This window comes from Pongo pygmaeus, chromosome 13 (assembly GCF_028885625.2).
Source record: "Pongo pygmaeus isolate AG05252 chromosome 13, NHGRI_mPonPyg2-v2.0_pri, whole genome shotgun sequence".
Classification (NCBI taxonomy): domain Eukaryota; kingdom Metazoa; phylum Chordata; class Mammalia; order Primates; family Hominidae; genus Pongo; species Pongo pygmaeus.
In genome coordinates, this window is record NC_072386.2 from 98,891,072 (window position 1) to 98,911,300 (window position 20,229).

Here is a 20,229-nt window from a genome sequence, read left to right on the forward strand (position 1 = left end):
GAAGGTGGAGACTGCCATCCTTCTTTGCCTACTAATTAACCTTCTGCTTCTCCAACAACGATTTTTTCTATTTTCCATAAGTTCTAGAAAAGGAATTCAGAGGCCCAAGGTTGCCACTTCTGCCACTTCCAAGTAAGACTTTTAGAAGGGTGATCATAGCTATGGGATTCTATTTCTTCCTTTCTCCAGGCACACTATAGGGATAAGATGAAAGAACAGCCGCTTTGCAAAAAGATGGGGAACTGGAACCAGCCATGACCCCCAAAATAGACATGAAGATACAGAGAGTGTATTTTTCTACCCAATAGCCCAAGGGAGAAACTCTTCAATTAATAACACTTTTGATACAAAGCCAGACTGCCCAAGATGACTGCCTAAAAATACACAAAAATCTAGGAAAAACAAGCTCTCCATCCTGGAGGGAATGTCAATGGAAAATAGTTGCTAGGCTTTTCCAGTTACCAGTAATAAAAGAAAAATAGGCTCCCCATTATGAATCCAGTGCTGGAGGGCTCGTCAGCTGGTTCTGAGCCAGCTTTGGTATTTTCTAAGTGCGTTACAAATTACAGGAACAAAATGTGGACTTTTCACTCTAACCATGTTTTCTAAGGCCAGACAATTTATTATTAGGTTTACTTCCTAATGGTCTATAGTTGGAAAAGATGTCTCCACATATGGATAATATTTATAAGCTTTTAAAGCACACATATTCTTATTTTGAACAGCAATTATACAATGTGCACAGATTTTAAATGAAAGAATTAAGAGAAATTCAAACAGAAATTAAGAGAACATGAATCCCTTCATTATTAAGCATTATAGTATGTATAAATATTTGTTGAACTATGTGATTTTAAAAAAATAAGGACTGAGTAGGAAGTATTAATCTCAAAATGCAACCTACATACATATTCTGCATTTAACTTCCTCATAGAGATGTCTTCGAGGGATCTCTATGCCTCCAGTTATTATTAGGGTAACTACAACAAACATCTGTTAAGAAGGCTTCTGCCCATTTAGTTAGCTGTGTACTGCTTTTCTCTGCTAGCAGATTGTGAAGTCTCTTGAAAGTAGGGTCTTATCTTACTCATCTTTGTCCTAATCCTTAATACAGTGCCCAACTTATAGGAGATTTTTAAAAATGTTTGTTGAAGGAATTCCTCTTGTGTGAGCTGCAGGTAAGGCATTTTCCACTGTGTTTCTCACGGAGTCATATAAATATCCATAGAGTTAATCCCCCTTAATGTTATGAGGGAAAAAAGTCTTCTGGGGTGTTCTCTTTCTTTATGTAATAATAGCAATATAGCACATTGTGTTTCTCTTTTCTACTGGGATCTCAGAATGCTCAAGGACAAGTTTTAAGCTCAACTGGTCTTTCTCATTGCCTAGAATTTCTGATACGAAAACTTCCCTCCTTACTTTCTCTTTTTTGTGGCTCTTTATCTTTTATCCTTGTTTTATGTTAACGTTATTTTAAGCTGCCTCAAATCCTTGATAGAAGAAATAGGAACTGAGTAAAAAACAATAAATGAATAAAGAACTAAGATAAGAAGTCAGCAAAAATTTCTTCCCAATGACTTCTTACATATGCTGCAGAAATATCCTCAAAATGCTATTACGTTACATCCATGAATATTTCATAAGTTTCAATAGAAATAAACAGAGCAAACACAGGGTGATATCGAGGAAAAGACTATCGGACTGGAAAACCAGCAGTACAGGTTAAAGTTCAGTCCCTGTCCTTCACTAAGCGTGTGACTTTGAACAAGACACCTACATTTGTGAACTTCAGTCTCATCTCATAAATGGACTTCATTTATTCTTTCACCAGACATTTATTGAGTCCTTACTATACAACAGGGATAGTGGTAGGTGCTACAGATGTCAAGTAAATAAAACAAGTGCCATGCAATCAAGTTAGTGCACAGTCTAGTAAGAGAGACAGAAAAGCGAACAGATTACAGCAAAATGTGATCACAGCCACACATAAGGTATTGGAGCAACACAGAAGAGAGATGTCTACATCAGTCTGGAGACTTTCAGAGGATTTGAAAGGAGGCAGCAGTTGTGTTGATTTTTAAAGTTGATTAGGCATTAACTAGAAGAATAATGGGGCAGGGGAGCGGAAAGAGGGCATTCCAGGACTCAAGAAGCGCACGTGTGAAATCAGAGACAAAGAACACCATGACAGGTTGGGGGAACTAAAAATTGTTGGAAGATAATAAAATACACGTCCTGTCTACCTCCCAGGGTGATTTTAAGGATCAGTTGAGGGGATGTATACACTGAAAGTGCTTTGTAAACTGTAAAGCAACACACACGTATTCAAATGTTAAAGATTATTATAAGACACTTGTTTTTTTCTCCCTGCAAATTAGAAACATTTGCTGAAGTAAACACTGTTGATGCATTAGCTGTCAGGATAGTGTATTATATTTGGAAAACATTTGCCAATGCCTGTTCAGTTTTTGAATTTCCAGTCACATGTGTTTTTTGTTTGAGCAAATGCATCAAGTAATAATGGATTTATTGTTAATTGTGCAACGTTGGAGCTTCAAGGTTTAAGTAATCTCCATTTCATGTTGACTTTATTCCATGTTGACTGTAGAAGTTTGCAGTCTTTATTGATTAATGAAAAGTGATAACTGAGCACTATTACCACCTTGTATTGATCAAATTTTTATCAGAGGAAATTCAGGATTCTTCGCGTAGACAAGTGTGCCAATAAAAACAAATTCCCTCCGAGAAAAAGGAGGGAAAGAGGTGTGGTTATCTCCACTTAAAACAGCTTTCCAAAGAGCTCCAATGGAGCTCAGATTCAAATACAAACTTCCCTATTTAACACTTCAAAAATGAAATACTTCCTTCCGAGGAGCATTCTCCCCTGGTTAGAAAAACCAACAAAAAGCATTTGGGATAGAAAAATTGGGACGGATAACTCATGTTCAAAATTCTTGACATTCATACACTATCAGTCATTGGAAGGTTTGAATCACTATGTTTAAAAAGTGCTTTCACTTTTTCTCTCCTGTCTGAGGAGGAAGATATGAGACAGAGAAGGATAAGAGGATTTTTTTTTTCATGTTGCAAACAATTTGTCTGGGCTCTAACTTTTCATATTAAACCCTCAGAAAGAACTGTTGTGTCCTGCCCCTGCTCCTCCTTGCAAGAGAGAAACGCTTCTAATCTTGGAAGATCTGTATTTGTCATGAATTTTATTCTGAGTCACGATTAAGCCACTTACTAGCAATACTGGTCATCAAGGTCTCATACAGCACATGGATGAACTAAGTAATATGTACATTTACGTCCTTTTGTGTAAAGGAAAACTTATCAAAGCTGGACAGGACCTGAAAGGTTATTCTGTATGGCACTACATTTTATGGATGAGAAAATTTAAGAGAAACGTAAGCTAATTTGTTTAAAGCCAGGCAGCGAATACATGGCACAGTTGGGATTAGGAGCCTCCAGGGCAGTTCTCCCACACCTACCTCACTGTGGATAGAGGCTGACATCCAGGGAAAAGGCTTGGGAATTGCAGTTGCATGGGGTGAGTGGCCTCAGGCAAGCAGCCCACCTGCTGCCACTCAATCTCACCACTCGCCGGGGCTGTCAAGTCCCTTCTTCCAAAGACTAGTGTCCAGAGGACTGGTCCACAATGCCCCTGAAGCAGGTGGCCCCTGCTAGGTGAATTGAGTGGTGTTGCAGCTTTGGCAGAGTTCCCAGGCAAGCAACAGCCCCCGCTGTGCCTTGACAAGAGCGGTGGCTGAACCTCCGGACAAAATGACTTGCTTTAGAGACAAGCTGGGAAAATATGATTTGTTGCAGAATTCCTGTTAGTCCAGTCAGCTCCCATCCTCTTGTGAAACCGGATTTGTAGGCACATGCACTAGCCAATGAGTCAGCCCTTAAAAAGTCATTCATAATTTATGTATAAACAAGAATAGCTTTTGTTTCAGCGAATTTGGGAGGTTTTTGTAGCCTGCTTTCTTCCAGTACCATTTTTGAAGAACTGTTCCTGTCTCAAGGCTGTTCCTATAGGCCTATAAATACTTTGATGTTCAGACATCTGGAACTTATATTTGGTGTTGACTAATGAGCATTATTATTTTATTATGTATTTATATATGATCTGAAAGAAATCTGAGGTTATATGCCACATAACTCTGTATACACACTGAACAATGACAAATTCTTTTTACCTATTATACTTATGACTTATTACTTGGGCAGAAGAGGTTCTGAGTCATGCAATTGACATATAATTGTGTTTTGGAAGATAGTAATGGGATAGAGAGAATGTAAAATTGCCCTTCACATATATTGTTAAAATAATTTGTAAGTGGACAAAATGGACTCCAGAGATATTATTTCTCTCATTTAAAAAATATCAAAGGATAGCCAATATGGCAACAAACCCCTGCTCTCCTTTTGAACGGGTAAAGAAGAGCCTTGGTCTTAGAAATACATGTGGGTATGTTTGAAAGGGTAATAAACAATGCATAATGGATCTGACATCAAAGAACTCCTCTTGGAGAACCAGACCTAGTTCAAAGTCGAATGCGCAATACTCAGTTTGCCTTGGTACCAATAAGCTACAGGTAAACACTGTAAGATCAAAGGCAAAGGTGGGTGTATGGAGGGGCGTGTGATGACATTACTTCCTCAGCAAAGCATTTCCCTCCAGGGACACTGGAGAAGGTACCTTGTAACAGCCTCTGTTGTATATTCAGGAATTTATTTTAAAGGAGTGTCAGAGATATTTTAGTCTTTAAGAATTGCAGCTCGAAGACCATTGAACAAGAGGCACGCTGAAGGTGGCATGCACTGAGGGAAGAGGATACTGGGAAGGAAAGGAATAAATGGCCCCATTATGGGCCATACCAATCCTGCCTGCTTTCTTCTCCCTCCCACAAGCAACATCAGTGTAAACTGGTTTGGCCCATCAGCAGGCCGTCTGGCCCTTCATGGAAGAATGAGTCCTCTGTGCATGCAGGCAGAGCAGTTGCCAACAAAGGCCCATTGCAATGTTTGAAAGCCTGAACTTGCTGCTGAATCAAAGCATTTCCAGAGGCTGAAGTTGTGAACAGGATAGGCCATCAACAGTGAGAGGAGCTCTGTGCAGCTCCCCTAGAGAATCTTTAAAATTGACTTATCTGTTTGCTGACAGTCCCCAGTTTCAATGCCACAGTGTGGGCAGTATTCATTTAAAGTCATTCCCCGGAGTTCTGTTAAATCATACTGAACTGCATTTCAGGGTCTTTGTCTAGGAACCAGCTGACTGCATAGCAGAAGAAAAGTAAAAAAGGACCCAAATGATCTGACAACAGAAAAGGAAAAAGTCCTGAAAACAAAAAAAAAATCAAAACATGTTTTAAAGAATGTCATAGGTAGCTTGATGGGGATGGCATTGAATCTATAAATTACCTTAGGCAGTATGGTCATTTTCACGATATTGATTCTTCCTATCCATGAGCATGGAATGTTCCTCCATTTGTTTGTGTGCTCTTTTATTTCGTTGAGCAGTGATTTGTAGTTCTCCTTGAAGAGGTCCTTCACATCCCTTGTAAGTTGGATTCCTAGGTATTTTATCCTCTTTGAAGCAATTGTGAATGGGAGTTCACTCATGATTTGGCTCTCTGTTTGTCTGTTATTGGTGTATATGAATGCTTGTGATTTTTGCACAATGATTTTGTGTCCTGAGACTGCTGAAGTTGCTTATCAGCTTAAGGAGATTTTGGGCTGAGATTTTGGGCTGAGACAATGGGGTTTTCTAGATATACAATCATGTCATCTGCAAACAGGGACAATTTGAATTCCTCATCCCCATCAAGCTACCAATGACTTTCTTCACAGAATTGCAAAAAAACACTTTAAAGTTCATATGAAACCAAAAAAGAGCCCGAATTGCCAAGTCAATCCTAAGCAAAAAGAACAAAGCTGGAGGCATCATGCTACCTGACTTCAAACTATACTACAAGGCTACAGTAACCAAAACAGCATGGTACTGCTACCAAACAGAGATATAGACCAATGGAACAGAACAGAGCCCTCAGAAATAATACCACACATCTACAACCATCTGATCTTTGACAAACCTGACAAAAGCAAGGAATGGGGAAACGATTCCCCAAGATAACCAAGTGGGTGAAGGATATGAACAGACCCTTCTCAAAACGAGACATTTATGCAGCCAACAGACACACAAAAAAATGCTCATCATCACTGGCCATCAGAGAAATGCAAATCAAAACCACAGTGAGATACCTTCTCACACCGGTTAGAATGGTGATCATTAAAAAGTCAGGAAACAACAGGTGCTGGAGAGGATGTGGAGAAATAGGAACACTTTTACACTGTTGGTGGGACTGTAAACTAGTTCAACCATTGTGGAAGTCAGTGTGGCGATTCCTCAGGGATCTAGAACTAGAAATACCATTTGACCCAGCCATCCCATTACTGGGTACATACCCAAAGGATTATAAATTATGCTGCTGTAAAGACACATGCACACGTATGTTTATTGCGGCACTATTCACAACAGCAAAGACTTGGAACCAACCCAAATGTCCATCAATGATAGACTGGATTAAGAAAATGTGGCACATATACACCATGGAATACTATGCAGCCACAAAAAATAATGAGTTCATGTCCTTTGTAGGGACATGGATGAAGCTGGAAACCATCATTCTCAGCAAACTATTGCAAGGACAAAAAACCAAACACTGCATGTTCTCACTCATAGGTGGGAATTGAACAATGAGAACACTTGGACACAGGAAGGGGAACATCACACACCAGGGCCTGTTGTGGGGTGGTGGGAGGGGGGAGGGATAGCATTAGGAGATATACCTAATGCTAAATGACTAGTTAATGGGTGCAGCACACCAACATGGCACATGTATACATATGTAACAAACCTGCACATTTGGCACATGTACCCTAGAACTTAAAGTATAATAAAAAATATATTTTAAAAAGTCATAAAATGAAGCAATATTTTCAGTCTCTTCCCATACACACACCTTTTTGATTGCTTTATTTTATTGTCCATGATAAAGAGATTAAACTTTTACCCAGGAGCCCAAACTTAAGAAGACATGTTAGCCTTAATTTAAATGAATGCAAAAGCCAGAGATGAAGAGATAAGACTTTTAGACTATGTTTAGATTGCATGAAAATTATCTGTCCTATATATTTTACATGTATCACAATATTTTCCTTTGACTGTCTTCCAATGAATATATTTCTTGTCCAAAGGATTATTCGAGGGTTAGTTGACTAGAAGTAAACAAGAACTAGATACACTGAAAGTAAACAGAGCAACAGACTTATGAGAAGCATGAACCAACCTCGTTATAAATGATGGAAAATGGATGATGTCAGATGGTGCCACTGATTGCCTTGTACCTCCCCAAAATGTTCTCTTCCAGAAGTTATTCATATCCCAGTGCCTAAGCTAGTACCAACTAAGCAAGTCAGTACAGCAAGTCATCTTCCCTATCACCCTTTCCACTTTACTACAGTATGCCAGGCCTTGGGATTATGCCATATGCTTCCAATCTGGATAAATATGATAAATTTGGAGCTCTAATGAAACTATAACTAAATTCCAACTCCCTCGTTCCAGGGCACCTGCCTAGCTCCATAGTTTAACACTCCTGTTTCCATTGTTCTACATTAGCCCTGCCCTTAACATTGTGCTTTTACTTCTCATCATCCATCACTTGACCTGGTTGAATTAGAGTTGCCCAACCCTAGAGCTCCCTCCTTCTGGTGAGACATTGGGACCCTACATGACTTTGCTCAGGCCATTTTCATGGGATTATATCCCAGTTCATTTTCCCCAAACTTCGCAGAGCTCCTATTTTGCTGCTTCCCAGTCTCATCCCTAAATAGTGGTCACTGCTTGGATTCCCAGATGCTGGATGGCCTTGGGATGACCCTCCAATACCAACTGCTTCCAGAAATCATCCTGGAATACTGGACCCAGAGGTGCTCTCGCCAGACTGCTCTTGGCCTCTCTAAAGTCAGTCATGCACCTGGGTCTACCTTCAGCACTGGAGAGTGTGTCTTTGCCCAGCCCTGAATCCTTTCCTCTCTGCATATGTGGTGTTGCCAGCCTTGACTCACGATGCATTAGGTAAGAGCTAACCTGAGAGATGACAGTGAATTATCATCGACAAAGAAAACAAGGCTCCCTTAGAATTATTTTCATTGCCCTCATTTCATTGTCAATAATAATGATGATCAGCATGCCAGTCAATCATAAGCCCTGCAAAAGATGAGTCTTCACTTTAAATGAGGAAAGGAAGGCATTACACACATTTTGAGAACATATTTTACACAAAAAAATGGGAGAGAAAAAATGTGGAACAAGCTGTCTGACACACGGTGGTGGTAAGATGCATTCATTCATTCATTCAAGAGATATTGGCCATGCATGATGGTTCACACCTGTAATCGCAGCAGTTTGGAAGGCTGGGGCAGGCAGATCATGAGGTCAAGAGATGGAGACCATCCTGGCTAACATGGTGAAACCCCATCTCTACTAAAAATACAAAAAATTAGCTGGGCGTGGTGGCGGGCGCTGGTACTCCCAGCTACTCGGGAGGCTGAGACAGGAGAATGGTGTGAACCCGGGAGGCAGAGCTTGCAGTGAGCCGAGATCACGCCACTGCACTCCAGCCTGGGCAACAGAGCAAGACTCCATCTCAAGACAAAAAAAAAAAAAAAAAAGAGAGAGAGAGAGCTATTTACTGAGTATTTTCTATGTGCCTGTTCTAAGTACTGGGGATATAGAAATAAATAAAACCATTTAAAACCCCTGCTCTCATGGAACTCACATTCAGAAAACAGCTCTGTGACCCTGTCGTTCTACCTTTCTGAACTGTGTTTTCCTTATCTGCAAAGTAAGAGCTTTGATATAAAAAGAAAGAAGTCTCTTTAAACTCAAACACTCCGTGCTTCTCTAAAAATGCTAGTTAAATATGCACAGACCATGTATCATGCCAACATACAAAACACCTGCCTGAATGGATGTCAAGGAAAGATAGTGATAAAACTCAATTTGATGCAGTAATATTCACTGAGCACTTACTAGGTGCCAGTAAGAGTGAGAAATACAAAGATGGATGAATTACCCATGCGCCATCTCTCAGCACCTCAATGCTTAGTGAGACAGGCAGGCATATAAAATTAATTATGTTTAAAAAATTGGTTCTGATAAATTCTACTTCTCCATTATTGGCAACTTATACAGTATACAAAAATCAAAGAATATAAAAATAACCAGAAATACAATCAACCAGAGATTGCCATACTTAATAACTTGGTGAACTTCTTTCAGATGCCCCTGTGCATGTACCCATAAATTCCATGTATATTCCTTTCTTTCAACTGGAAAATACAGATGTTTAAAATACTGCTTTTTCCCTAAGTACATGTCATGGACTTCTTCCCTTGGCAATATATGAATTTACATCATCATTTAATTGCTGTAAAATACCCCATTATTTGTCTATACCATAATATCTTTAGCCAGCTCCCTATTGATGGGCTTTGTATTCCAATTTTTCTATATTAACAAGAATGCTTCAACAGATATTCTAATGTTCGCTTTTTAAAAATTATTTCTGCCAATACTGCTTTCAAATATCCATAAGTAGAATATGTTTATCAGCGTATATTTACATTTTATATCTTGAATTATTGTTTTCGGCCAAGTCAGTTTCAGTAATCATATAGGAAATTATCTCATTTACCCATGCTCATTATCTTTGGTATGTTTTGTTTCTGAACCTGTTTAATCTTTGCTAATCTGATGGGTGAAATACATACTGAGTTTTGTTTTCATTAACTTCTCTTTGACTATCAGTGAAGTTGAAAATCTTCATATATATTCATTGGCTATTAATTAGTATTTCTTTATTTGTAAATTGGCTACTTATGTCCATTGCCATTACTCTTTTATCTGTATAAACTTTTAAAAACTCATTTGTTAATAGTTATTTGTATATTAGAAATATTAAACCTTGTGCTATCACAAGTGCTACAAATATTTTCCATTGGAGGTTTTACCTTTTAAGATTGTTTTTAGGCCAAGTACGGTGGCTCACACCTGTATTCCCAGCACTTCGGGAGTGGGAGGCCAAGGCAGGAGGATCACGTGAACCCAGGAGTTTGAGGCCAGCCTGGGCAACAGAGCGAGACCTGGCCTCTATAAGAAAAAGAAAAAGAAAAAGAAGAGGAAGAGGAGGAGGAGGAGGAGGAGGAGGAGGAAGAGAAGGAGGAGGAGGAAGAGGAAGAAGAAGAAATTGTTTTTAGCTACACCAAAGACTTTCCTTAATTATTGAAAATTTCAAACATACCTTAAAAAAGGAGAGAATAATATAAGTAAACCCCTGCCCCCCGTGCCCATCACCCACCTTCAAAAGTTATTAATTCAGGGACAATATTGTTTCAGTTTCAAACCTCCTTTCTTCCAACTTTTTGTTTTTTGAAGCAAATCCCAGACATCCTATTATTACATCTACAAATACTTCAGTAGGTATTTCTAAAAGATAAAGTCTTCAGAGGTTTCTGTTTTCTAATGTCATCAATTTTTAAAATCAATTTATTTTATTTTGGATTTTGGTTTTTGGGATATACTCAAGGTAAAATTATTTTTAAAATATATTTATAATTTTTCAGGTATTGTCTTGTTTTTAATATTTAAATATTTAATCTTTTTCAAAATTACTGTGGGACAAGAAGCAAGATGGGGACATAGTATTATATCCCTATCTCCCAATACCATTTATTAAATATTTTCCCCAACTAAGGTAAAACATCTCCAATTTTTATTATATAAAAATCTTCCAACATACTTAAGATGGCTTCTACATTGATCCACCAGTTTATCAGTGATTTCTCTATCAGTAAATACCATATTGTTTTAATTTATGTTACTTTCTACAAAATTTTAGTAACTGGTATGATGTTTTTCCTCATTAGAACTTTTTCCTAATTTTTAAGCTACTGTATCCTTATTCATCCAAATTAATTTTTTAAATAATTTTGTTCCATTCTCTAAAATCCTGTTGTGCTTTTAACTGGTAATTCATTTGTATTATAGATTAATTTAGGGACAATCATTATTTTCTAAAATTGAATTTTTCTAACCAAAAATAAATGGCCTCTTCATTTATTCAAGTCTTTGTCAATCAGTAGTTTTCTCCAGGATTCATTCAGGTCCTATCACTTTCTTTATAAGTTAGCTAGTTTATGCTTTTTTACTGCTATCATGAATCAAATCTTTTAGAATATTTTCTAGTTGATTTTTATATATAAGAAGATATAAAAAGATATCTTCAACCTACTTCTTATATATAAATAATAATAGATGAATAGATTTATCTCTGTGCCAACTATAACTCCTGTTTTTATTTTTTCAATCTCTTCTTTCTTTCTTTTTTTAAATTGAGGTCCAATCTATTGCTCAGACTGAGTGCAGTGGTGTAATCACAGCTCACTGTAGCCTCCACCTCCTGAGCTCAAGCTTCAGCCTCCCAAGTGGCTGGGAATATAGGCACTTGCCACTATGCCTGGAATTTTTTTTTTTTAATTTTTTTGTAGAGACAGGGCCTCATTATGTTGCCCAGGATGGTCTCAAACTCCTGGACTTAAGCAAAGCTCCTCCCAAAGCACTGGGATTACAGGCATGAGCCACCATCCCCAGGCCTCAATCTCTTTCTAATTGTGATATTCTTGACCTGAGGGTTCAAGAGTATTGAGTACTGTCAAGTGAACAAACAAACAAAAAAAATGGACCAGGGATAGGGCTATTGTAATTATCTGGACACAGAACATCAGTCAAAAGGTTTAGCTCTGCTACCTGGAGAGGCAGAGAGCCAGACAACAGTAGGTCAATGAGTGCATAAAACAACTTATTTATTATTTATGAGGAAGAAAAGAGAATTCAAGAAGCTTGTCATAGTTAATTCCTTGCTTAAGAAATGCCAACAGTGGAAGGCAGCATTGAAAATGTCGAAGTAGCCCTGAACCTGGGAAAGAGTGAAGGGAAAATAGCCACAGCTCTCCTTCCCATGGCTCATGAATAAATTAGCCATGGTGGACCATCACTCAGTTCCCTTAGTGAAGCAGGACTTCATTATAACCTGCTGTGTTGATGTGACACAGCCAATTCTAGAGCTGGAATAGATGTTAGAACATCTCATTCAAACTCCTTATATTTTTACAGGAGGGAAATGAGGTTTAGAGAAAACAAGAGACTTGTCCATGGTCACACAGCTAGTTGGCAGTGGACTCAAGCTTTTCTGGATCTAGACGAGTCTGGGTCTCCATGCATCAAGTGTAGAGTTCTGTTCTTTGCACCATGCTGCTTCAAGGAATTTAGATTTGAGATTTCAGGGGATTTAAAAAATTTCTAGCTTAATATTCAGTCTAGTGGGCTAAAATGTTTCTCCTGTATTGCAATACATAGAGCCTTGTGTTTAAAAAGACTTTACTCTGTATATTACTTATGAATATAACTGAGAGCACCTGAAGGGAAGTTGGTTTTCAGACAAAATGCAATTTCAGAGATTTGCACATGACTTCTCTTGGTAGAGATGTGAACAAGTACAGGGAGTCTGGGTATAATGTGATCAGGCAGATCAGTTTTAACAAAAGTGATGCACAATAGGAACACCACTGAACCCTTTATAAACTGTTTATAAATCACAAATTTTATAAAATAAATGAGTGCCATAACATATAGTTTATAAAGCATAGAACTCAATAAGCTTTTCGTTATTTAATTTGTTTGCAATTATATGTGGCCATTAGATGAATGGAAGAAGCTTGGTGATAGACTCCTTGGAGCTGACAGGCAATCTCTAGATGTGGTTAATTAGGAATGAGATCAGTGGTCTTTCATGGTAAAATATGATAATTTTGAAAAATAAATGAAGGAAAATTGTTATTACCTATGATTCATTGCATTACCTATGATTCAGGCACTGCATAATATCAATCAACTAAACAGGCGGCAAACCAGAGCCACTCACACTTCTGAAAGAATGAACCTAACCCCCTCAAGGCTACTGTGTATGCAGTACCCTGTTCACCAAAGCACTCAGTGATTTGATACAAATCTGTTGAGGTGAAAAGAACTCCTTGGAAATACTCCACTGGGAGATATGTATATGGCTTGATGGCTTTCCAGAATTTCAAAACCAATGATGGCCTATGAATCTGACCTAGAAGCATCTACGCTTAAAAAGATATAGAAAAAAAGGAATGAAACTTAATTTTCCTTCCCAAACTCAACTCCTGACTTGCTATGAAGTCTACTGTTTCTAACATAACCTCACGTTGTTCACCTGTACATAAAGAATAACCTTACTTTGGGCTAAAATATATTAAGGAATCATTGGCTTTTGTTTTTATTTTTCCAAGAAAGTATAAAAGGAAGCTTAACATGGATTTTGTGTGTATGCTGACTTTCATTAAGTTATATTGCCTTTGCATGAGGTTGCAATAGAGAATTTAAGAGCTGGAAAAGATCTCTAATATCATCTCTTTCAGGGGGCTCAACTACTAACCACCAGTGGAGGGAGGTGGTGTACATGGGTAAGGCCTTGAATCCCACAACCACCCACATCTCAAGCAAAGAAACTCTGCTTTAATATTTTAATTGTTTATAATCCCAAGAACATTTATTTAAAGAAATGGTTCTCTAAGTATAAAAAACTGAGTTTGAAATCACTGAATCAGTCCAACACTCTTCTTACAGGAGAAAATACTGACACTAAGAGAGAGAAGCATGATTTGCCAAATAGTAGGTGAGCGACAGTATCTGGACTCAAATTGGTATCTCCCATTTCTTGTTCAGGGATTGTCCAGTAGGTCATGCAACCTGCTGGTAAGGTGTTTAAATGCCAGGGGCCCTAAGGTTATGGCTGAGTTTCTACAGACTGTGGCATAATGGAGTTTCTGTCCCTCCTAGACTCTTTATTATCCTCTGCCATATCCTCTCTAACACATCTAGGAGTTGAGGACCTCTTATGGCATAATAATGCCTCAGAGTTTTGCTCTGAGAAGGTATCAATATTACGAGGAGACGTGTTTGTCAGTAAAGGATCTACAGTAAAAAATCTGAGGATTCACAGTAGGACTCCCAGTATAGAGCCAGGAAAAGATCAGGTTCTCTCCATTCTTGGCTACAAAGGACAGTGGTAAGAGTGAGCCAGGACCCTGGTGGAGGAAGGAGAGGGTATGAAAGGGAAGAACAGAGGAGCGTCAAGGTTAAAGGGACTTGTAGGTGCTCATTTGAAGCAAATCCATCAAACAGGAAAGCAGCCTGAGAATATAGGTAATGGAATGTTCTGTACTATCTTTTGGCCTCCAAGTGTGTTTAACAGAGTCTAAGAATACTACACAACTTTCCAGGTTAAAGACCTTGGTGTGAATTTCACTATGTGACTAAGAAATGTTAACACTTACCAACCCCAAATTTTCCAGTATGTAGATAATCATTATATAATCACATTTGCTTATTGTTTTTATAAGTAATGATTAATAATAATCTTTATTACTTTTATTAATTTATTATATTTTTTTATTACTATCACTTTGTCACTCCTGTGACTTACTGAGAAAAGAAACACAAGCTGTCTTATAAGAGGATAATAAAGAAAGAACATCATCTCTCAGTCCATACAAAAAGGAAGGCCAGGGGAAATGCAGCAGATAACTCAAAATCAAATCTGTGTTTCTGTTTTCTAGTCCATTCAGAATTACCTAGTCTCTACTTTGTCCGTTACAGTTTTGAGAGGCAACTATTGTGTCCCTCAAAACATAACAGGGAATGAGCTATCATTCTCTGGATTCAACCTCAGAGCCTTAGTCGTCTCAACTACTTCTACTAGTGAGATTTTAATATTTATTTATTTATTTTGAGACAGAGTCTCGCTCTGTCTCACAGGCTGGTGTGCAATGGCGCGATCTCAGCTCACTGCAACTTCTGCCTCCCAGGTTCAAACGATTCTCCTGCCTCAGCCTCCTGAGTAGGATTACAGGCACCTGTCACTACACCCGGCTAATTTTTGTACTTTATTTCATTCTCATACATGGAATATTATAATATTGTGATGGTGGCATGTAAACCACTTATAAGCCCAGCATATAATTCAACAAACAAAAGCATTAAGAATAACTATAGCCACAAAAAATTCTATTGAATATACAATATAAAAAGAGGAAAGCCCTGTATCAGTAACATCAAGTGAAGAAAGGAGAATAAAACTGTAGAGTTTGCCTATGCAATCAAAGTTAAGTTATGAGCTTAAAATAGGCTGTAATAACTATAAGAGGTTCAAAGCAAAATTCATGGTAACCATAAAGGAAAAACCTACAGGAGACACAAAAAAAATAAAGAGAGAAGAATCAGAGCATATCACCACAAAAAAATCAAACCACTAAGAAAAATAGCAAGAGAAGAAAAGAGAAATAAGAGTATTACAAAATAGAAAACAATTAACAAAATGGCAACAGAATTCAGCTATCAATAATACTTCAAATGTAAGTGGATTAAACTCATCAATCAAAAGACAAGAGTGACTGAATGGATAAAAAAAAAGTTGCAACTATAAGGTGTCTATAAGATACTCACTTCAAATTTAAGGACACGCAAGGCTGAAAATGAAGGAATAGAAAAAGATATTCCATGCAAATGGTAACCTAAAAGAGTAGAGATTGGCTGTATTTTATCAGATCAATAGATTTCAAGTCAGAATATTTCAAGAGACAAGGAATGTTATTATATTATGATAAAAGTGTCAATGTAACAATGATAAATATATATTCACCCAACTTCAAAGCACCTAAATATTTAAAGGAAACACTGACAGATCTAAAGTTGAAATAGACAGCAATGCAATAATTGTAGAAGACTTTGATACCCCCATTTCAGTAACAGAAAGATCATCCAGACAAAAAATCCATAAGGAAACAATAGGCTTGGACAAACTATAGACCAAATGGACCTAAGAAACACATGCGGAACATTTCCCCAGCAACAGCAGAATATAATTTATTCTCAAGCACCCAGGGAACATTCTCCAGACACATCACATGCTAAGTCACAAAACAAGTCTCAATAAATTTTAAAAGATTAAAATCATCCCAAATATATTTTCAAACCAAAATAGAATGAAACTAGATATTAATAACGTAACGAAAATTGGAAAATTCACCAATATGTAAAAATTAACACAGTTATGAACAACCATTGACTCGAAGAAATAAAAAGAGAAATGAGAAAATATTTTGAGGCAAATGAAAAAACAACATTGAAAAACGTATGGGATGCAGCAAATGCAGTACTAAGAGGGACATATACGGTGATAAACACCTGCTTTTTTTTTAAAAAAAAAAAAGGAAGATTTCAAACAAGCTACCTAACTTTGTACCTGAAAGCACTAGTAAGAGAACAAACTAAAGTTAGCCAAAGGAAAGAAATGATAAAAATTAGAGCAGAAATAATGAGTAGAAAATAGAAAAACAGTAGAAAAAAATCTACAAAACAGAGTAGTTTTCTTTAAAGATAAAAAAATGACAACCTTTAGCTAGACTAATTTTTTAAAAAAGAGAAGATTCAAATACAATTAGAAATATAAAAGAAGATATTACAATCGATTCCACAGAAATAAAAAGATCATAAGGGATTATTATGAGCAATTATATGCCAATAAATTAGATGGCCTAAATAAAATGGATAAATTCATAGAAACATACAACCCACCAAGATTGAATTGAGAATTATTAATAGCTTGAACAGTCCAAAAACAATCAAGAAGATAGAATCAGTAATTGAAAACAACCCAACAAAGTAAAGTCTAGAACCAAATGGCTTCACATTGAATTCTATCAAACATTTAAAGAAGAATTAATAGCAATCCTTTTATAACTCCTCTGAAAAACAGAAAAAGAGAGCACACTTCTGAACTTATGTTAAGAGGCCAGCATCACTCTGATATGAAAGCCAGACAAAGACACCACATGAAAAGAAAACTATAATCCAATATCTCTGATAATCATAGATGCAGAAGTCCTCAGGAAAATACTAGCAAACTGAATTTAATAGCACATTAAAAGGATAATACATCATAACCAATTAATGGGATGCAAGGATGGGTCAATATGCAAATCAATAAATGTGCTACATCACATTATTGAAAATGAATAAAAGAACGAAGAATAAAAATAATGATTATCTCAATAAATGCAGAAAAAGCATTTGACAAAATTCAGCATCTTTTCATGATAAAAACTCTTCACAAATTAGGTAAAGAAGGAATATACTTCAATACCATAAATATGACAAACACACAGCTAACATCATATTCAATGATGAAGAACTGAAAACTTTTCCTCTAAGATTAGAAACAAGGAAAGTGTGCCTACTCTCACCACTTCTATTCAACATATTATCGGAAGCCCTAGCCAGAGCATTTGAGACAAGAAAAAGAAATAAAAGGCATCCAAATAAGAAAGGAAGTAGTAAAATTATCTCTGAAGATGGCACAATGACCTTAAAGTCTTCATTAAAGAAACAGTTAGAACTAATAATTCAGTAGAGTTGCAGGATACAAAATCAATATACAAAAATCAGTAGCATTTCTTTATGCTAATGATAAACTATCCAAAAAAATTAAAACAAAAAAAATCTCATTTATGATAGCATCAAAAAGAATAAATACTTAGGAATAAATTTAACCAAGGAGGTGAAATCTCTATACACTGAAAGCTATAAAATATTGATGAAAGAAATTAGACAAGACAGAAAAAATGAATAGAAAGATGTCTCACGTTCATAGATTGGAATAATTAATATTGTCAAAATATCCATACTACTCAAGGTGATCAACAGATGCGATCCCTGTAAAACTGCCAACAACATTTCTAAAAAAATGGAAATAAGAATCCTAACATTCATGTAGAACTACGAGCCTTTGAATAGCCAAAGCAATCTTGAGCAAGAATAATAAAGTAGCAGACTGCTGATTTCAAAATATGAAGCTACAGTAGTCACAACGGTATGGTATTGGCATAAAAACAGAATAGAGAGCCCAGAAATAAACCCACACATTTACAGTAAACTGATCATGGTCAAGGGGGGCAAGCATACACAATGGAAAAAGGATAGTCTCTTCAATAAATGGCTTTGGGAAAATATTTGTATGCTAAAGAATGTAATTGAACCCTTATCTTATACATACCCAAAAATTAACTCCAAATGGATTAAAGGCTTAAATGTAAGACCCAAACCTCTAAACTTCTTAGAAGAAAACAAAGGAAAACTTATTGACATTGGCATTGGCAATGACTACTTGGATATGACTAGTGACAAAAGCAAAAATACACAAATGTGATTATATCAAACTATAAATCTTTTGCACAGCAAAGGAAACAATCAGCAAAGTGAAAAGGTAAACAACAGATGGAGCGTAAATATTTGCAAATTATATGTCTGCAAAATGCATAAGAACCCTTACCACTCTATAGCAAAGAAACAAGTGATCTGATTTAAAAATGAACAAAAGATCTGAATAGACATTTCTCCAAAGAAGACATACAAATGGTTAACAGGTACATGATAAGGTGCCCAACATCACTCATCATCAGAGAAATGCAAATCAAAACCAAAATGAGACATTACCTAACACTTGTTAGGATGGCTATGATCAAACAGACAAAGTGAACGAGTGTTTGCCAGGATGTGGAGAGAAGGCGATTCTTGTACACTGTTGGTGGGAATATAAATTGGTATAGCCACTATGGATACAGTATGGATGTTCCTCAAATAATTAAAATTAGATCTACCATATGATCCAACAATCTCCTTTCTTGGGTGTATACTCAAAAGAATTTGAAATCAGTACCTTGAAGAGCTGTCTGCACTCTCACTTTAATTGCAGCAGTAATACAATGACAAAGAAATGGAAACAACCTAAATGTCCACCAAGAGATGAATGGATAAAGAAAATGTGTATTTATATATATACATATATACACACACATATATATACATATATATACATATATACACACACATATATATACATATATACACATATATACATATATACACATATATACACATATATATACATATACATATACACACACACACACACACACACACACACACACACAAAAGAATATTATTTAGCCTTCAAAATGAAGATCCTACCATTTACTGCAACACGGATGAATTTGGAAGACATTATGCTAGTTGAAGTAAGCTAGACATAGAAGAACAAACACTACATGATCCCACTTATATCAAGAATCAAAAATAGTCAAACTCAGAAGCAGAGAGTAAAATGGTGGTTTTCAGGGGCTGGAGGTAGGGGAAACTGGAGAGATGTTGGTCAAAGTATACATAGTTTCAGTTATGCAAGACAATTAATCCTAGAGAACTACTATGCAGCGGAGTGCATATAGTTAACAGTATTGTATTATATGCTTAAAATTATGTTTTATGTTTTTATCACACACACAAAAATAAAAAGAGGCCAGAGAGATAAAACTTTAGAGATGATGGTTATGTTAATGTTTATGGTGATGATTTTGCAGGTGTGTATGTACTTATCTTCAAACTCATCAAGGTGTATATATTAAATATGTACAGATTTGCATACATCAATCATACCTCAATTAAAACAAAAAGGTCTCAGCTGCAAAGAAGTGAGTCTGATCAAGATTCTGACTCCCATCTTATCAGTTGTGGTCCCTCATACACCCGTGGTGATGACCCCAGGATTCCATAGATAGATGGTGACCGTTTTACAAGCACTCCACCAGGGTCACAGGAGAACAAGAGGCTCAAGACGCTATGAGCCTGAGGACTTAGTGGCTGTTCTTCAAATACCCTACGGACACAGATAATTTAAGAGGGCTCCTTATTTAGGGCTCTCAAAACCTCTTACCAAATGTGAGCCATGCTGGATGTTTGAGATGGAATAAAAGGAGTGGATGTGGGACTATGGGACAAAGCCAAATTCCCAAGAAGAGAGCCAGAGCTGTGGCCGAGACCCAACCCTTGCCACTGGAATTCAAAGGCCAGTGGTTGAGCAATGCTTTCTTGGCTTATTCAAAAAGGTGGTGAAAGCTTGTTGCCAAAGTACCACCGTCAGCACCAACATCTTTACTATGATGCATTATTCACTTACTCCAGCT

The 20,229-nt window shown here is 36.8% G+C and overlaps 1 long non-coding RNA gene across 1 annotated transcript in view; it reads right to left on the reverse strand.

The window, feature by feature from the left end:
• The window catches only part of LOC134737923 (uncharacterized), a 130,125-nt gene extending 126,309 nt beyond the window's left edge, over positions 1 to 3,816 (reverse strand). Inside the window, exon 1 of the long non-coding RNA XR_010123358.1 lies at positions 3,492 to 3,816. This is a non-coding gene — a long non-coding RNA (uncharacterized LOC134737923). The remainder of the gene's footprint in view (positions 1 to 3,491) is intronic.
• Between the last annotated feature and the right edge of the window lie 16,413 nt (positions 3,817 to 20,229).